This window comes from Carassius gibelio, chromosome A22 (assembly GCF_023724105.1).
Source record: "Carassius gibelio isolate Cgi1373 ecotype wild population from Czech Republic chromosome A22, carGib1.2-hapl.c, whole genome shotgun sequence".
Taxonomy (NCBI): domain Eukaryota; kingdom Metazoa; phylum Chordata; class Actinopteri; order Cypriniformes; family Cyprinidae; genus Carassius; species Carassius gibelio.
The window spans coordinates 3,877,589-3,898,989 of NC_068392.1; the positions used below are offsets into that span (position 1 = coordinate 3,877,589).

Genomic DNA, 21,401 nt, shown 5'->3' on the forward strand with positions numbered 1-21,401 from the left:
CTGCAGGGTGTGCTATGATAAACTGTTCTGCTGTGGATCTGTAGTTTATATTCTCCAGAGTCTGTGGTTCTGGTGTCTGTGATGGTCAGAGATCCAGTCTGATGATCCAGCTTCAGTCTGTCTCTGAATCTCTCATCACACTGATCATCTGTACAGATCTTACACTGATCTCCAGTGATTTCAGCGATGAGAATGTAATTAAGAGACCACTTCACGGAATTATTAGATTTTCTTATTTCTCCAGGATCTAAAGTGACAGATTCTCCCTCCTTCACTGACTTTCTCTGCCTCTTATCTTGTTCAGCTGCAGGAACACCGGAAACACACACACACACACACACACACACACACACAAAACAAATCAAAACATCTGCTTGAGTGATCCTTCGGCACACAAAAAAAAATCCACAACAGGAATTAACTGTGAAACTGTACAAATGACGTTCCTGGATCTTGATAAGTTCAGTCCAAACCAAATGAAATGCAAAAATGGCTAATATAAAGTGAAAATATCTTTATTCATATATATTATTACCCACATATCTATTATTTTGAAATATAAGTTTCTGCATTATAATATACACTTTTTGAACAAACTACTATATTTATAATGCTTTTCTAATCCCTTATGATCATTTTATAAGAACTACAGGTTCTTTACACATTTGCATAATTATTTTACATAAAATACCCTGCACTTTGAACTAAAGCAATGAGTATAAAATAACAGATGCATTTAGAAAAAAAATTTAAAGTGATACAGACAAGTATGGTGACCCATACTATCATTTAACCCATTCTAAGTGCACACACACAGCAGTAAACACACACACAGCAGTGAACAAACGAACAAAAGAATGAACACACACACACACACACACACACCCAGAGCAGTGGGTGGCCATTTATGCTGCAGTGCCCAGGGAGCAGCTGGGGCTTCGATGCCTTGCTCATGGGCTCCTCAGTCGTGACTCAAACCAACAACCCTAAGTGTGGGAGTCAGACTCTCTGACCACTAGGCCACAACTTCCTCAACAGGGGAATACACAGGATATAAGAAATGGGATGAGCAGAACAAAACTAATAGAAAAACAAAATAGTTTAAAGTAATTCTGTTCTTTTCAGTAATGCAGGTACAGATAAAAACAGCTCTGAATATCAGTAAAAACAATAATGTTATTTAAACATAAACAGCCTACTCTTAAACATAATGACTCACCACGAACAGTAACATAGAAGATCATGGCACTATTGCTACCCTTGATGATCTGTAGTTCATAAAGTCCAGAGTCTGTGTTTGTGATGTTTGTGATGGTCAGAGATCCAGTCTGATTGTCCAGCTTCAGTCTGTCTCTGAATCTCTCAGTGCCATTATTACACTGAACATCTGTACAGATGTAACTGAGATCTCCACTGATTTGAGCGATGCGAGTGTCATTGAAATACCATTTAATCTTTTCTTGTTGGTTTGTTTGAACACCAGTGTATAGAGTGACTGAATCTCTCTCCTTCACTGACACTGGCACTCCATCCGTCTCAACACCAGATGCAGCTGAAGAAGAAACATATCAATAATATTAGTAAAAAAAAAGTAAGTCAGAAAAACCTATACAACAGAAAAGTGCTTTGAAGAAAGATCAATCAAACCACATAAAGCATCACTGATTCACACATTCACTCATCAGACAAACATACATGTAATGTGGTGCTTATTGTCTCTCATAATATACACCTTTAATTCAACTTTAATTCAGACTACAACAAGGTTTTATATATATATAATTGCTCAGTCAGGCTGGGAGACCAGCACAAACAAGCACAGTAGCATAGGTTCAGCCAGAGTTTTTGGCTCTTTTTATTTCGTTCTTGGTCTGAACTCAACTCTTGAAACAGTGTAAATGTTCTGCACCTGGGTCTAATTATTTCTACATCATTACCTTTCTGCCTTAAAGCTTTGACAGGCAAAGTCTCCCTCATCACGTAAATGTGCATAAATGTGATATAAATGTATTGCATGCTTTATTTGTATATCTACATTCCAAACAACTAATAGAGAACAGTAGTGACCTTGGCTTTAGAACAATGTACAAACAAATGCAATGAAAAATGTTGTTTGCTCTTCAGATCACGACTTGTTTTATGGATTATTTCGATCATGACACATGACACGTCTCTTGGCTCAATCCCCAATGATTATACTAAGCTCAAAATGAACATTTTTATCATATATAGTACTATATCATACTACTGAATAAGCTGAATAATTGAAAATGACTTTTGAATTCCTAACACACAGTGAAGTTGTAAATATTAATGTTTACTCCACATATTAGACATTTATTTCTCACAGGAACTATATATTCCACAATACTAATTAATGGCTGTATGATGCATTTACTACAAAAATTATGTATATAATATGTTAAAAAGTTGCAAGCTGCCTTGTTTTTTATCAAAAAAAAATAATAATAATTGTTGAATGTTAGAGTATTAATATTTAGGCTAATACCAGTCTGGATCAGGGTCTTGGACTAGACTAGACCTCTGGTTTGAGCGGGGAACTCTAAACTTATCATTATTTTCATTGTTGACCTGAAGAGAAATTAAAAATAAATATCCTACCGTGCAAGAAGGATGTAGAAAACACAAGCAGACTAACGAAAAACATCTTTGTCCTCGTGGTTCCTCTCAAATGTGCACCAGCTCTTTTGTATGAACAGCACAGCATCTCTTGACTACTGCTGCAGTGTTGTTATACAGTGAGTTATAATCGTCAGAGACCACAAGAAGCCTTTGAGAAACCAAAACGGAGATTTGAAAGAAGACTGATGAAGAGAGCTGGCAGCTGCAGTGAAAGGACTAAAATAATCACACTGTTAGTGTTTGGGAATATTCACACACAGTTTACACACAAAGAAAGATTAATCAATGATTACATATCTAATATTTTAGATGAGAACAAACATCAGGTTTGTTTACACCAATGAGTCGTCCTTCACCTTATTCTGCCGGTAACTGTTTCTCGTGGGGGAAATAAGCTATTATCAACATTTGCATCTGTTAGTATCTGATTTCATTGCTGCTTGAATCCAGAATGTTGGTGTTTTTCACCCACTGCATTAAAATCCCCAGCTGAATTACCTACTGTTTATTCATTTTTATTTTTGGCAAAACACCAAGGTTTTGTGGTAATTTCCCAGATAGCACATGTATGTCCCCTTACAAAAATGAGCCATGGTGTTACTGTAGTATAAGTGTACTAACCATGTTTTTTGGGCATATTGATTACCATTTGATTGTTAAATTATGGCTAGTGTAGCAAAACCATGGTTGAATTGTAGTTATAGTATAACTATAGTAACTGTGAATTACAGTATTATTAATTTAATTTAATTTATGCATTTAGCAGACCCTTTTATCAAAAGCGACTTACAGTGCATTCAGTCTATCAATTTTTACCTATTGTGTTTTAGTAAAACCATGGTTTGTTTTCATTAGGATCTGTTAAAGATTGATTCATCTGGAAAGTATCTGCTGTGTACAAACATCTGATAGACGTCTTTAAAATGTCAGATTAACTTACATTATAAATCATAAACATCTTAAAACATCTAAATGTCTATTTGACATCTGATAGGAAATATAATCGTATTGCAGATGAGCAAACACTAATAAATACATCTAGTAGATGTAAATGCAGACGTCAAATAGACGTCTCAATGATGTATGTGTCCTATCAGGGTTAATTACCGTATGAATCCACATCTTTGAGTTTACAAGAAGAGATCCATTCAAAAATCCTGTTTGACTACTGCCATATACTTGCTGCTATTTGCATTCATTTTAAAGATAAATATTTGTATTACCAAAAGGCTGGTAAAAAACTACTTCCAAGAACAATATTTTGTTGATCTACCACAGCGAGAGGGAGCTGTTAAAAAAAAAAGAAAGAAAAAGAAACATACACAAGTTTGCACATTAAAAATATAAGCCAGACAGGTAGAGACTGCTGGAGCGCCACCTAGAGGATGAGCATGGGAACAGCTATTTCCTTGAAAACTGATGCCTTAAATGTTGTTTATAGTTCACTTTCACACATTATTCACAAACATAAATCAACAGAGTATAGTATCGATCAACAAGTGGTCTTCTTGCATCTTATAAATCTTATCACATATAATCAGTCCTCTAGGCCCAGTTGTTCAAAACGTTTCATCTGGATCCATCATCATCCATCTCACTTCTGTGCCAGTTTTTAAAGCATCATTGGACTGGACCTGATCCAGATACAAACACTGAAAAAATACTGAATTCTCTAAGTCCATTAACAAATGCACAACAGAATTAGCCACACACCAAATTTTATTTTCATAATACAGAAAATCTGAACTGAAAATACTGTGATGTTTCCTGTTATTGACAGTAGTTTATAAGCAAACCGAAGCTTATTTAAAATGAATGAAATGTTTGGAAAGTAAGATCATCTGTTAGTCCTGTATGAACATGTTTCATAGCCCTGCAGTCTTCACAAAAACAATAATACAATCATGTATCCATAGCTCTGTCACGAAACTCTAGATGGCGCAGTCTGATAGGACTAACTCAATCTGATAATGACATCATTATCACATGGCCAGCTGATTGGTTCTTTTCTGTATCAGCAGCCAATGAGCTCGCTGCTCAACATTAAAATACATGGCTAGTGCTTGCAATAGCTCATGCAGCGCTCTTCAGAAACCCTCCTCCTTCCCCAGCTCCACCTGTATAGATCTGTTAATGAGTGTTTCCTGTAAGCTATAGGGGTCATTCATATATGTTACATGTGCAGCTGCATCAGCATTTCTGACATCCACAGTGTCTGTGGATGTATTGGCAGTTGCAAGTCTTGGTACCTGCTCTGCCGCAGCAGCAGATCTATTCCACCAAAGACCAAACGCATGAACATTGCCTTGTACATTACCATGTCAAATAGTGAACGAATCGTTCAATTTAACGGGTTCTTCTTAGTGAACCGGTTGAACCAGTTCACCAAATTGAACTGAATCGTTTGAAACGGTTCACGTCTCCAATAAACATTAATCCACAAATGACTTAATCTGTTAACTTTATTAACGTGACTGACACTCCCTCTGAGTCAGAATAAACCAATATCCCAGAGTAATTCATTTACTCAAACAGTACACTGACTGAACTGCTGTGAAGAGAGAACTTAAGATGAACACCGAGCCGAGCCAGATGTCGAACGAACACGCCCACTGCTGGAGCAGTTCTCGTTCTCGTGTCAAGAACCGGGTGCATTGGATTTCGGATCATCAGTACACTGAACTGAAAACCATTTCTTTCGGACACGTCCGATTCGAAAACCGAGGAGCTGATGATAACTGCACATGTGTGATTCAGCGTGAAGCCAAATGAATCAAAGAGCGTCTGAACCGAACTTATTCTTTTGGTGATTGATTCTGAACTGATTCTGTGCTTATGTTATGAGCCCAGGTAAACCCAGGGCTTGGATGAAGGGCAATCTGGCGAAATGTAAATTCATTTAATAACAAATACATCGTAATGGATTATGTGTAGTAAGTGGATCATGGTTTCTTCGCTGATGACACCTAGTTTATTTACTTAATATCTTCAAGACTTAAATCCTCGTATGCACAGTATTGCTGTTATTGTATTTGGGTGCGTTGTTGCAAAACTCATATGTAAACGTTTCATGATTATGAGGTTTTTAACTGACTAAAGTTATGATTACTGACTTTATATATTTGAATGATTGATAGACATGACACCATTACGTCATCGCTAATGACATCATTACGTCAAGCGTCAAAGAACCCCTGAACCAATCTCTTTAAGTTGTAGTCAGAAAAACCAGAAAGTCAGTCGAAAATCGAAAAAGACAAGGAGAATATATCAGCTCTTCCTTTATAATTTTATTAATGATGTTAATGTTATGATGTCTGAATGAATCCATATCTCACACATCTTACAATCTTACTTTATCTTGGTAAGCGGGGCTGAAGAAGCTCTGAAATAAAACAGATGTACATTTGTTATAAATCTTTCATTGTCACAGGCATGTAAAAACCCACTTAAGACACAAAGAGCCATTTTACTGACATGTAAAGCAATTTCATTTCATTTTTGTGTCCCAGAAATGTGTCTAGACTCTACAAATAATGTGGGGCCCATGCTGGCATTTTGCGGGCACAGTGAGCAGGCACAGAGAGCAGTGGCCAGCCCACACCAACCTAAACAGGCCTGGTGTAGATTTGCGTAAGGCAGGCCCAAAGCATTGGGCACACCGCAATGTCTGTCTGAGCTGGGCCAGACTTGATCCTGTTAATAGGAATTTTGTGGTCAGTTTTCTTTTCCTAAAGCCAAGTGGAAGAGAGTTCATTGTGATGTGTCCTGGTTGGGAAATGTGTCATTTCAAACCCAGTCTAAAGGATTTTATTTTTTACTTTTGAGTGAACATTGCTGATGTTTTTTGCAGAGATGGTACATGTTTGTATGACCTATGTTTGGATTGATGCTAACAGTTTAAGACAGTGCATTTGTATGGATTTTAGAAGGACTCATTATTGGTGAGGACACAACACCATGGTGAGGTTGGTGAAGCTGTGTGATGGGTGAGTGGGATCACCTGCGATGCAGAGGGCTTTGCGAGTGAGAGGGGTTCCATAAATGTCCTGGAGGTAAGGGAGGGAGACCCCAACAATCTTCTCAGCTGCTCTCACTATGCATTGAAGGGTCTTTCGGCAGGACGCGTTGCAGGCGGTAGGGCTGCACGATGTAGAGAAAAAAATGACATTGCGATATTTTATTTTTCTGCGATATATATTGCGATATTTTTTCTTACAAACAAAAATCGGGTGAGTACACTTACATTCTCATTTTAAATGATTTAAACATAGACACCATTGTGTCAATTGATTAATATGCGCGAGGGAGAGAGAGCAAGACTGCGCTCGTGTTGTTTGAAGACGGCTCGCTCTCTCTCTGTCTCTCTCTCGCGCGCGCATGCTCGCTCGCTCGCTCTCTCTCTCTCTCTCTCTCTCTCTCTCTCACGCGCGCACTCTATCTCTCTGTCTCTCTCGCGCGCACTCTATCTCTCTGTCTCTCTCGCGCGCTCTCTCTGTCTCTGTCTCTCTCGCACTCTCTCTCTCTCTGCCCTGTTAAACTTACATGTGGTTTTCAGTCCTGTCAATGATAAAATTTCACTCGCTGATGGTTAAGCTGTGCAATTAATCCGCGAATCACATTTGTCAAGGGCCGGGAGCAGCTGGCCCGTACAGTTAATGAATAACAGATAAACTACAAGAGCCTACATCGCACATCCTGCGATGTGACTATCGTGGATTTGTACATTGCGATATCGATGCTTAAACGACACATTGTGCAGTCCTAGCAGGCGGCATACCACACAGTGATGCAGCTCGACAGGATGCTCTTGATGGTGCCTCTGTAGAAGGTGTACATGATGGGGGCCGGGGCTCTGGCTCTACTCAGTTTGCGGAGGAAGTAGAGATGCTGCTGTGATTTTTTGGCCAGTGCTGCGGTGTTTTCAGTCCAGGAGAGATCCTCTGTGATGTGCACACAAAGGAACTTGGTCCTGCTCACTCTCTCCACAGTCACACTGTTGATGGTCAGTGGAGCAGGAGTATCAGCTGCACTCTCCTGAAGTCAACAACAATCTTCTTCATCTTCTCCACGTTCAGAGAGAGATAGTTTTCACTGCACCACCTGGCCAGGTAGCTCACCTCGCTCCTGTAGTTTGTCTCATCTCTGTAGCTAATGAGACCCGTTTGTCATCTGCAAACTTAATGAAGAGGTTGGAGTTGTTTGGACAACAGCCTGACTTAGTGAGATGTTGAAAATGTCTGTGATGCACAGTCTCTCAGTACACACCCAGAGCTTTGCGTGCGTTGATCCTGCTGAGGGATCTCCTCATGCTGTCTGGGGTCAGCGTCATCACCTGGTCATTGGGACGTCTAAGTTTTTTTTAGGTTAGCTTCGGGTAATACATGACTTTTCCTTTTCAAAGTATGTTCAGAATGACACGGTTTGCTCTTTGATTTTAAAAAAGCACAAGGTCAGTGCTGTCTTCAATACTCACTGTTTTCTTTTTTTGTAATGTTGTTTAGAGATGAAAAATGTTTACTGATTTGTAAAGCTGTTTAATATTGACTATCTTCAATAACACCATTATGAAGCAGGTACATCATACTCCTACAAACCCAGACATATTAAAGAGATCAAACTCTATCATCTGCAGAAACTGTGTTAAATTTGCATTTTCTACAGAGACACAGCTCTCAGTACTTCTGTTTCTCCCCTTCTTCTGTTATTGTCTTAATGGTAACCAAGCTTTTAGTTTTTCCCATATTACATGAACTGTACGGGTGATACTTACCTGAACGTCTTTCTAGTTCAAAGACCTTGCGGCGATAGTGAATCACAAGAGCAACTAAAACTGCAACTGCAGCCACCAGCAGAAGATCAACACCACCAATCTCTGCTACAGCAGCCGCAGACAGACCTGAACCTGAAACAGATAAAGAGAGACAGACAATCGAGTGTGTCTGATCTCTAACAAACACTGGGGGAATCCCAGCATACCCTTTGGCCAACCAATGCAGTTTGGATGTTTTCATTCTGAAAAGACTGGCTTGATTAATGAGAGATATGATAAACATCTTATATTATCAATAGTGTACTAGTGTACAATAGTTGAAGAAATAACTGTTGTGAAACTGGACTACACTTCAACACATTACACACATGCTCACTCAGACGAGACAGAAAGGCAGAAGTAGATCCGTTTTTTCTTCTTCTTGATGTTACGTCTAAGACACTCTCAGATCATCTTTCTGCGCACCCTGAGTGATACTGTTCCAGACTTAGAGATGCTAGAAGATGTTTAAAGCAAAAACATTTGTTTCTTCCTGGCTGTGCGTTTGCTGTCTAGCTGGTAAGTTAGTATATTTTTGGGGTTATTGCTGATGTTTGTACAGAGCAACTGTGCACTATTTACAGCAGTCAGAAATGTATTCTTGCTAGTAATCCAACATACAATGTAGTCTGGATTCAGATTTAGTGCATTTTAATCACCAGTGTCTTCCATTTATCCAAATGTCCCGTTAAATCACGAATTTGCTTTAATACCAAACATAACCGCTATCTCAGTCAGATATTCTCATTTGAAGGTACAAGCTGTTTATATTTTCCATTAAGATAGAGCTCTAATGAACTTCAGTTCTACCATCAGTACATAAGAAAATTGGAAACTTAAAGCTTCATTAAATCAACTTCAGTTTCGTCTTCATGGTGTGTCACTACGAAGGTGTTTGTGTGTGTTCTGCAGGTGTGTTTGGTGATACAGATTCAGTGAAGCCTGTGTCAGTGACTGAAGGAGATTCTGTCACTCTAAACCCTAGTCTCTCTGAAATACAGAAAGATGATGATATACTGTGGAAGTTTGGACATAACCGGTCTCTCATAGCTAAAATTAATCGAGACGATGGAGTCTTTTACACACACGATGGTGCTGATGGGAGATTCAGAGACAGACTGAAGCTGGACAATCAGACTGGATCTCTGACCATCACTAACATCACAAACACAGACTCTGGACTTTATGAAGTGTCCGTCAGTAACAGCAGCTCACAGACTAAATACAGATTCAATGTTACTGTCTATGGTGAGAACTACATCTCTATTATATTCTACCAAAAGCTCTTTACTATGGGAATTATTCTTAATTCTGCAAAATAAAACATTTTTTTTTTTTTACTTTGGCATTTGGCATTTCTCTATGCCACTGTAATTCCATTTTAAATATGAGTCCATTTCACTAAAGCCTACAGACAAGTAAAAATGTCCGTAAGAAGTGTCAAACAATGTGACCCTGTCATGCTGTTACGCTTTATAATACTCCAAATGAATTTATCACGCAAACACAGATACATGATGAACTGTATCCAATCTCAAGTTTATTATTTATGCATACTGATGTATCTCCTCCATTGACTTCTATTCAAACAGAACAGCTTCTTGTTCTATGTAAACGTTGACTACACATATTTGAGCTGTGTGCTTGCTTCTCATGTCTTCATAATAGGACTCCTTTAAGGCTGCTCTGATGCTGCATTTCAGTTTTATGTGTAGAACAGGTTTTATTGCTATTGCATGTTCACAAAGAATTAGGAGCAGGTAGAAAACGGCCATTAGCTGCGCTGTCCAGTCTCATTCACTCACACTGACGTCTCTCTTTTGTTCATCCTCTCCTTCTTATCCTCCAGACTCTGTCTCTCTGATAGTGTTGATCTCTGCAGCGGCTGCTGGATCTCTGTTGATCGTATCTGCAGTCGCGATCTTCTGCATCTACAAGAAATGTAGAGAAACTCATCCAGAAGGCAAGTGTTACCGATGCTACATCTGTGAAATTAGGGATATACCTAAATAACAAACCTGAAATAATAAAATAATTAAATTATGAATAAATAAAGAGGTTCTGTTGTTTTAATGCCTCTATTATTATTGTTCAAACTCATACAGAAGAGATCACTTACGCTGAACCAAAGTTCTACAAGAGAAACACGCAGAAAGCGGTAAGATCATTTATAACTCTTTTATATTTATTAGCAAATTACATGTTTTTGGCCCATGCATAAGTGCCCACACTTTCTTTTTCATTCTATAATATTCAGATTTGTACAAGAAACCCTGTGTGATTCTGGAGAACTTTAGGAAAACAAACGTCATGCATGCAGCAGAAATCAATGCAAAAAGCAAATGAGCAAAACGAAAAAGAAAGGAAGCTATAGTCTTGTGAAAAGATCATGCAGCATAAGTTGGTTAGCCAACTGCTTGCTCTCTCCACATAAAACAACATAAATGGACATAAATGCAGTGAAAATCGATTTATATGCACAAATGGGACAGTAGAAAACTTCTAACGGTTGAATGTTAAAGTTCAGTGTGTTTTGGCGAAACCTGCATTATTTAACAGTCAAAACCAGTGTGAGAAAAAAATGGCTGTCTGCTCAAGATGATTTTAGCAAGTAAGAGTTGAGTTAAAAAAGAAAATGTGTAAAACAACGACAACAACAACAAAACCAGGGCAGTCCATTAAAGAAGTAGCTTGTTAAATACTGAGTCAAATGAACTTTATACCTCATGATGCAAACCATTAATAAACAGAAGTGAAATTAAACACACGCTTCTGTCTAACGGAGCTGTCGCTGCTGTCTGGTATAAGGAAAACTTACTAACTACTGAGACAAACTAAAAAAATTATCTGAATGGGTAGCACTGATGTGAAGGACCCCTGTTATGTCCATACCATATGAAAAGTTAGACTTGACATCAGACATCTCAAACTGAATCTGTATAGTCAAGCAGGGCATTAACCGTGATCAACTCTTTCGGTTTCTCCTGGGCATTTGTTTCTGTCTTTGTGTTCTCTTTCAGGAAGTCAAACAGGAGGATAAGACGGTGTACGCACATATCAAACGAAACACTGCTCAAACTGCTCTCTGATGATGTTGTGATTGTAGACTGTTGACATGCATGCTAGAAAGACGGCTATAATGACAAAGCTGTTAAACATGTGTTTACATGATGTTTCAGAGCACTGCTTTCTGCAAAAAGCCAGTAAGCCTTTTTTTATGTAAACAGAGTCATCTGTTAATCTATTTTACTTTTCTTTTTTTGTGTTTGTGTGGTGCAATTCAAGTTTATGTTCCAAGTGATTTTTGATTGATTTGATTGTGATCCTTAACATGTGTTTCAGTTATAATAGAGATCAAACATAAGCAAACATAAGGCATATACCTCGAAAGAAATGTGCATTTCTTTGTTTTGGCAGACATGTGCATGAAGATGTGTCTGTACTGGACGTCTGTGGTTAGTGTATGCTAGTGTTTGCATGTCTTGAGGTGCGAACAGCGTGTGTTTCAGTGAATAGCATGTAAAGGATCTCCACAATTTGCATTACTCTTTATGAAAAACTGTTTTACTGCAAAAAAAGTACATAACTTATGAATGATAATATTTGACAAAATGTACAAATAGCAAAATATAGGTTGTGAAATATAAGATCAGCATCGTATGCATCTGTCTATCGCTGATTTCTATCGATGGTTGACTTGCATACTAATGCAGTGTTAGTTTCAGCAGAAGTTACTTCCAGCTCCAGCAACACTTAGAAGACATTTCTGAGAAGTTTCCACTATTCTTGATGTCACACATAGATATCAAGAATGTGTCATGTTTGTCAGTTCACGTCGAGGACAAACGAGGTGAATCATTTTAATGCACTTGCAATGCACGATTTACTACAATTTGAAATCGATTGAATTGATTGCTATAAGCAATAAAAAAAATAAATAATAATAATTAGTATTGTAGAAACATATTCAACAGTTGCACTTTTCATGGATTGGCTTTCCTTCAGAGATAAACAATAAAACTTTTTTTCATTATTAGAAAGATCCACAGAAGAAGAAAAAAGTTTTTTCTTTCTTTCTAATGCTATCATGAAGTGGAAACATAAGTATCCCTTTATTTTATTCATAAACTGTGGCCAGATATACTTCTTAATAAAGTAAAAGACATTCATTTTAAAATAATTCAGCCAAATTAGCAATGTTTTAATTTTTATCAATAAGTTTAAAGAAGAGTATTAAACAATTTTTGTTTGTTTGCTTGTTTTGTTTTTGTTTGTTTTTTTGTAAAGAGGAGTGACAGGCTATTTTGCACTTATATTTCAGTTTTACAAAATTACTTTAGACCCAAACTTTACTGTTTATTTATTGTTTGTTACGATAACTGATGCAATGGTCTTGTTTATAAACTGATACTGGTTTACTGGAGATGGATATTGTAATCAAAATTATTAACTAATTTGCTAAATACTAAATACTAATACTGCACAAAGCAAAAAACATGTCAGTTGTACTAAGCTGTTTCCCTCTGATTTAAAGCTCTTATATGATATTTTAATCTCAATACAGAAGAGTCGTAAAGCTGTTAAGACATCTTTGCTGCTGAAAATGAATGTACTAGTTGTTTATAGGATATTAATTTTCTTTTTCTTATATAAGATGAAAAAGCTCGGCTTTCATTTTTTGATTGATTTCTGTTGGTTTATAACTTTGTATTCCCCTGTTGTTATTGCAACAAAAAAAAATGCTAGAAAATTTTAATAAAAAAACACCATGTTCTTAAACTGTTAGACTGACGCTCTCTAGTGTTCACACAGTAGAGTTTCCTTTACAAGAATCGCTCTACTTTTAAACAATTGAGGAGCTATAAAGGAGCAGAAAATCAATGACATACCATGGATCTCCCACATTGGAAACTTTATAAAAATCAACAAAATGCTTATTGTTGACAGAAAGTTTAAATACTCTTTTGTACTGTTTGGTGTTTTTAAAGTATCCAGGTCTAAAAATGATTTTATTGACTAAAATCTGACTAAAATGCTCTTGGTTAAAATGCTAAAATACATTTTGTTGACTTAACCTTGACTAAACAAAAACAGGACAAGGTTGGCTAAATATGATAACTAAAATGTATATTCGACTAAGACTCAATTACAAATGGTTGACAAAATTAATACTGCTACTAATTAATAGTAATCTTATTTCTAAAATGTCAATGTTTATCTTCATTGACTAAAATAAAACTAAAATGTTGAGACTTTTAGTCGATTAAAACTAAATAGGATAAGGTTGACTAAATATGATAAAAAACAAACATGGGATTAAGACTAATATTGAAAATATCTGACAAAATCAGCACTATTCAAAACATACCTTACCAGCATATGCTGTTTTTTTTTCAACAGGGAGGAAACTTTTAGACAACTGTCCAACGTTGTTTCCAATTTATGTTTCTGAAACTTAATTTTTTTTTACTTATACTGTATGTTTGACCAAGAGTAGGCTGATAAATAACATTCTTAACGTCTTATATATTCTGCAATCAAATTTATGAATGAGCACAGTTTAAATACTGCAACCTGCAGGTGTTATTACATTTAATTATTATTATTTATTAATTTTTTTTTGCAATCAGTTAATGCAGTACAGTATGCAAAAAGATTAGGACCAAGCAATAATAAAAAATAAATAAAATAAAAACATATCAAGATTAAAGTCATTATATTTCGAGATTAAACTCGTTAAATTTTAAGAATTTTTTTTAAAAAATAAAATGTTGAGAATAAACTCATTCAGTTATGAGAAAATAGTCGTGTTTCAAGGAAAAAAAAAAACTTGTTAAATGACAAAAAAAATAAATAAATCCAAATTAAATGGTGAGAATAAACCCAGTCGTGTCATGTTAATTTAATCTCAATGGACAGTGCAATTGAGAATAAAGTTGTTATATTTCGAGAACAAATTCATTAAATTATGAGAAAAATAGGTAGTTAAATTACGAGAATGTATTGTTAATTTTAACTAATTGTGATCTATTCTACAGAAGATCCAAAGTGCAAGGGAGTGTTGAACCCCCAATTGACTTAACTTGACAAAATGTTTTACTGTAATGATTGTATTAAATGTAGATTATTAATCAAATCTAAAGGGCCTCATGCGGAGGCTTCAAAGTGTTGCAAAACTGAATGAAGACAAAGAGGCACAGTATCATCAGCTGACCTGTTGATGATGCTGATGATGGCCGAATAAAAAGATGACAATAAGTAATCACTTAAAGATTTTCATAACAGCTGAAGTTAAGGCCACTGGTCTGTAATCATCTAAACAGTTAATGTTTGGCTTTTTTGGCACTGGAATTAAAACAGCTGCTTGAAAAACTTGCTGGGACTTAATTGTAAGCTATGGTACATATTGTTACCTCAGTGTCTTTCCACTGATTCATGTGCTGAAAGCAGATGTACTGTAAACTCCCTCAGAAACTAAACTATAACATCATTTGACCACTAGACGGAAGAATCATGTTCTCACACACACAAAAAATAATAAACAAACAATGTTTCCCCCTCCTTCAGTAGGTGGAGCTAATTACTCTTGCCAAAATTACTATTTCTACATATAGAGGATATATAGTACACCACTTCTTTAAAAAGTAAATTAGCATTCAAAAAACAAAAATCATTTCCCATGGTATCCATAGTTTTTAATTTGAAATCTTATATGCAAGACGTGTTTTTTTTTTTTTTTTGGAAATAGCATTTTGCCATTGCAAAATTGCAAGGACAAAACAGCCCTGATAGCACACCTTCATCATGGAGACGTCTACTTCTCGTCTGCAGATGTATGTTTTTAGAGTGTTTGCTTTAACAGACGTCTCTGAGAGCCTTGTTTGGAATCTTCAGACATTAATCTTATTTCGCGTCTGCTAAATGCATTTATTTTATTTAACTTGAAGAGCAGTCTCTAGATTAAGATGGTTTTTTTAGCCATGTCTGTAAATAAAATACACAAAGATTGAATGAAATTCTGCCTCCTTTATCTGATTTAAGGAAGAATTGTGCAAAATCAGTGTTCTTTGGTTGGAAACACAATTACATACATTAAATAGTATTAACAACCAACTTAATTTCAGTTTCTTTACATATTTAACATTGTAAATACATTTAGATTAATACATTAACATGTAAATACATTTATAAAAAGACCATAGAAATGATGAGAAACTGAAAATGTATGAGGTAGGTTGTGGGTGATAAATCACAGACACATGACTCTTCTCTGGCTGGAGCGCTGCTGAGTCTCACACAGTCTAAATGGAACCACTGTTTGGTTCTGATTATCGCAAGCAAACATGTCATCAAGCTATTTAGGCTGTCTGCAAAAGCACCACAACACAGCCTTTTCACATGCCCTTCTTTTGGGCTGGAGGGTGTTACCTTGACCAGTCGCTCTGCTCGTAAGGATCGAGTCCTTTGATTCTCTTTATTTTCTCGTCATATCTCCTCTTTGCATTAGAATTTAGTTGGTCCCACAATGTTTTCTTTATCCCGCTGCATTTTGTAGGATTATATTCTTTTTTTCACGCTAATTTTTCATTATTTTCATGCCAGAACACTAGCCTCCTATGCCAGAACATGTTAGGTGTGTTCGACATCGGCTGCGGCTGGATGCAACCGATCGGCGAGAGTAGCCGCGTGCAGGTGGGGAGGAGCTGCAAGCGGAGATATGAAGCCGGACACGTTGTGGCTCCCGTAGTTTGCTGCAATTACGTCAGTCATGGCAGATCACGTGGCGATTGCTTACTTGATCGCGTTTAAATGTGTGTATAAGTGGTGTTTTGAAAGAAAAAAAAAAAAAAAAAAGTGGTGTTTTGGAAGGGTGCCTTCCAAAACAAGATACCATATTGGATATATACTTTATCAGTATGACATGGGTGTTTCTGCTTATACAAAATGATAAAAGTAACCTATAAAAAAATTCCCTGGTGGGTATGTGTTTTTCAAGAAGGTTTCAGCAACAAGATTTACAGTGCCCTCCTGCTGAGCTTTTTAACATTTTAAACATAACACCACTGATTTTCATATACAGAAAAGCACAATTCTGTTGGATTTATATTGTGATTTAGACCAACTATTTGAAAGTGAACAGTGTTGTCAAGTTGAAGTTACAGCAAGTTGTTAGCAGTTTGCTAACCACATGCAGGTGAAGTATAAACACAGCTAAATAAACTAGAGAATATGAAGAAACCAAACAAATGGAGGAACATAATGTATTATGTATCATTTGTATAGGAGCATTTATGACCACATTAGATTGTATGCTTTTTAGATTAACATTTTAGTTCTTAAAAATGCTCATTTGAATAGGTTATGCTGCTGAATACTGTAAAAGGTCTGTATAAAAAAGAAAGTCATGCAAAATAAACATACACAAACTTTATATTAACAATAAAGTAAATACAGTAAAACAATATTTAATAAATATGATTTATAAGATGAAGACGACATAAAAACGTATTGAACTGTTTTTAAAGTCCATATGAGAATTTCTGAAACTGAAGCCGACTCGCAATAAACTTGAAACGCACGTCATCGGTGTCATCAGTGAATCCAGCCAATCGTGGATCAGTTGTGTCGTCATCAGAACCTGTGCAGCCGCTCTTCAGAAGCTGCGCTGGCTGAGTTCTCCGGCTACTCTCGAATCGCTCTCGTGGTACTTTGACGGCACACGTCACAGTCACGTGGCGTCAGCGCTGTATCAAGTCGGACAAAATTTCTAACCGGCATGCACTGCTTCAAGTCAGCCGACGATCGGTTTGCGCAAAACTGCATGAAGTCGAACAAGCCTCTTAACTGGCCAAACATACCCATAATTCTTTGCGTTCTGCTGACGTTGCCGCCCAGTTGGTCACATGCGTTAGCGATCTGCTCTCGCGAGACAGCGCTGCGTGAATATGCTAGCGCAAATGCAAACAAATTGTTTACTTCGTAAAACTAATTAAAATCAATTTTATTACTTCTTTTTGTTTATGTTTGGTGTTCAACAGATAAAAAAGTTTAATCCAAAAAGCAAAACTGTTAAGTTGTGGTACATAATTTCACATAAATGACAAAGAATTTAATTATAGAGCAGCAAACAAGGCTATAAGTAAGGGGCCGTTCACATATCGTGTCTTTTGCGCTCTCAAGTTTGTTATTTCAAATGTAGGCACTCCGTATGCGCGCTAATAATGCAAGCGACGCGCGCTCATTTTTCCAGAATCATTTGAGTCAGTTTGGGGATCGCGAATCATTTGAGTCATTTCGGGAGTTCAAAGCGGGTTCGCGAATCATTTGAATCAGTTCGGAAGTTCGGAGCGGGATAGCGAATCATTTGAGTCAGTTCGGGAGTTCAAAGTGGTTTCGCGAATCATTTGAGTCATTTCGGGAGTTCAAAGCGGGTTCGCGAATCATTTGAATCAGTTCGGGAGTTAGGAGCGGGATCGCGAATCATTTGAGTCAGTTCGTGAGTTCAAAGCGGGTTCGCGAATCATTTGAGTCATTTCGGGAGTTCAAAGCGGTTTCGCGAATCATTTGAGTCATTTTGGGGATCGCGAACGAGTCATTCTACGAAACGGGTGCCATTTCCATGTTGCAGTTTTCCAAATTTTATACCAGAGATACCAGAGGAAGTCATCTCTTGGAGGCCAGAAGAAGCTATTGGCACCAACACGGTGCATACACTTTACAAGGGCATGTGTATCGTCTGTTTCCATGATGATCCCAGGATAAAGGTCATTATCATATTTAAGCACACACCACTTCCCAATGAGAACTTCACTATCTCAAGCAATTGCTTCTGTTTGCACCTTTTGGACCGTTTTGTTAAAAGAGAAATGCTGTGTGGTGAAGCACTGACATCTTAGCTGGTTTTGCGTGGAGCACATGCAACTAACTTCCCGGTAAAGGATTTCTCCTGGAGCAAATGTGACCACTTGGTGGGTTTTCATTGTCTGATGGCACTGGTGGAATCTGGCCTGGAATCTTTTCCATTGCCTGCTCCACTGCTTCAGATGCTACATAAAACAACTTAACAGTTGTAGAGGTTTCAGTGAGTAATTTATATAGCTCATGGGCATCGGGTATGTCACGGCTGTTGGTCACAAGCTTGTCCGCTGTTCTTTTCAAGGTTCCCCCAACACTGTCAGGATCCCCCTTGCCATGGCTTGCCTCAAAAAAGTTCCATGTTCCACCTTTCAGTCCTCGTCTTGCGAGCTTTGTGCTGAAAAGGAAGAAATTCCCTTTCTGTCTGTATTGGGTACAAGGTCCATCACTCAGAAAGTGTAGGACAGATACATCTGGGTATGTGGCTTGTAGATAATTCAGCACCGGATTCATATGTTCCCATATAGCTGGGGGGCTTTTGTGTTTGGAGGGTGACACTGTGCTAAAACAGATGGGCTCTTTTTCACCACCTATGTAGAAAACACCAGTTGTTGGTGCGAGGAGCCAAAGTGGACAGCTTGGATCTCTGAGCTGTGTTTGCATGTGTAGTTTTCAGAGAAGTCAATGTGGATCACTGCCTCTTCTTTTGAAAGGTTCTTCTTCAACTCTCTGCAGTAGGAGTACTGTTGATTTATGTTGAATGTGTGTCTTTTGAATTTATGGAGAAGAGTGTGAAATAGTCCACAAGATTGTCTTGTGTGTCCTCCATTGTTTTCTTCACTGTGATCTTTACAGTGCTTGGACCCTCCCTCGCATCTTCCCTTGCTTTCTCTGCTGTGGCCCATTGAGTGAATGCAACCTTTGCTGTGCCATCAAATCTGGAGAGCTGTACAGTCTTGTCTTTGCATTCCTCGCACTCATCATACATGCACATTTTCCTTTAGGTGTCACATGTTATCATTTTAGTCAAACTCTCGAGATCTGAAGTGTCTGTGAGCCTCAAATTATGCAACTTCTCAATGACAAATCTGAGATTTTCATGGATCTTGCACAGACACGTGTTCCTGTCAGAGAGAGTGGGATGTACAACCCAAAATGGGCGAAGCTGACAGAAAAGGGAGTATGATATGTTGTTTGTGTTTTCAGTAAGACATTTTTTGTGAAGATTTTTCATTGTGTCAGCCAGAAACCTTTTCTGCTTCTTCACCTTTTTCTTGGTAATTGTTTGTTTTCGTCCAGTCGTTATCCGACTGTTGTCATCTCGAGTGAAGAAGGTTTTGACTTTGGACTTGAAAAGCAGCAGTGAACCTGTTTGTGGGATTTCTGTTGGTGGAACAGAGGTCTCCAGTCTGAACACTGCGACACTTCTTTGATTTTCTGATTTTGGAGCTTACTCTGCCCGTCTTAGTTAGTTCATTTATTTTTGAACGAGGGGAGTCATTCTTATTTAAGCGCTTATATCTTTTTCAGTATGTCAGCACGTTTTCTTTCCTTTATAGCGATTTCTTTAGTTTTTCAATTTCTTTGCGTAGTGTATCCCTGTTCTTCCTGGAAATTCGCTTTCCTTCTTTATGTCGCCTGAAACAAAATAAAAATCTACTGGTAACTTAGGGGTTTAAGTCATGCACACCATATTTAAAACAATTACTCAATGATAGGCCTGCTTCTTATTCTCTACATATAATCCTAACTGCACACAACCCTGACCTTGATGATGTTAACTGCTGCTTTGACTGTTGGGCAGGATCTGGATTTAAAGGAAAGGTGTCCAGACTGTGCTTCCTAGCCTCTGCTTTCTCTTTTCTCTTCTTGTTCTGCTTCCTCCACTTTTTACGCAGCTGACGCTTCCCTCGCTCACTTAGATAACTAATCTTCTTTTTTTTCCCTTGCTCTACATCCCGTCTCCATCTCTGACGCTCACTCTCTAGATATTTTTGCATTAATAATGTAAAATAAAAAATAAAAACCAGTTCTCCCTTTCTATTTTGCATGACGGGGTGGTTGGTTTAAGCTTGACGGAACCTGCCTAATATGAAATATCAACAAATAAAGAATGCAGAGGAATGTCAGTACTTTCCTGCTTTTGTTCTTGGCGGCAAAGAAGGCTACAATGATGTCACTTCCACTCTCTGATGTCATTTAAAGCAACAGTACATTATTTATAGATAGAACAAGTTAGTGTGATGGGGTGGTAAGTGAAACTGAGGGACGCAAACAAATAACAAAATATTTACAAAAAATAAGCTTTATTTTGAATGAAATATATCTTATGTGAAAAGGGACACGCACAAAATCCTGAAAATAATAAATGAAAAAAATAAAATAAATACATAGCTTATTTGGTGATATTTTAGATGAAAAATGTTGTTCAACACGGACATGTGAACTTGGCTATGAACTAAAACTAAATGATTAAAATAGTATGTTATTCTTTAAAAATATATATATATATATATTTATATCATATATCATGTTAAGAAGAACACTTGAATGAATACATGTAAGCTTTGTAAACACATTTTGGGACATGTTTGTGCCTTATGCATCTCATCAAATTTTGCAGACCCAAACAGCACCCGTTTCGTAGAATGACTCGAATCATTTGAATCAGTTCAGGAGTTCGAAGCGGGTTCTCGAATCATTTGAGTCAGTTCGGGAGTTCAAAGCAAATCATTTGAGTCAGTTTGGGGATCGCGAATCATTTGAATCAGTTTGGGAGTTCGGAGCGGGTAGGCGAATCATTTGAGTCAGTTTGGGGATCTCGATTCATTTGAATCAGTTCGGGAGCTCGGAGCGGGTTCGCGAATCATTTGAGTAAGTTCGGGAGCTCGTAGCGGGATCGCGAATCATTTGAGTCATTTCGGGAGTTCAAAGCGGGTTCGCGAATCATTTGTATGAGTTCGGGAGTTCGGAGCGGGATCGCGAATCATTTGAGTCAGTTTGGGAGTTCAAAGCGGGTTAGCGATTCATTTGAGTCAGTTCGGGAGTTCAAAGCGGGTTCGCGAATCATTTGAGTCAGTTCACGAACACT

The 21,401-nt window shown here is 37.5% G+C and overlaps 1 protein-coding gene and 2 long non-coding RNA genes across 3 annotated transcripts in view; 1 reads left to right on the top strand and 2 right to left on the bottom strand.

The window, feature by feature from the left end:
- LOC127942859 (uncharacterized) overlaps positions 1-21,401 on the bottom strand; it is a 226,010-nt gene that overhangs the window by 59,738 nt on the left and 144,871 nt on the right. The window lies entirely within an intron of this gene.
- On the bottom strand, positions 7,154-16,688 carry LOC127942909 (uncharacterized). Its single transcript, XR_008149479.1, has 3 exons — positions 15,884-16,688; positions 10,261-10,386; positions 7,154-8,548 (listed from the first exon to the last, which is right to left on the bottom strand). It is a non-coding gene; the product is annotated as an uncharacterized LOC127942909 (long non-coding RNA).
- LOC127942914 (uncharacterized) lies at positions 10,559-12,475 on the top strand. The gene is made up of 2 exons (XR_008149484.1): positions 10,559-10,613; positions 11,476-12,475. It is a non-coding gene; the product is annotated as an uncharacterized LOC127942914 (long non-coding RNA).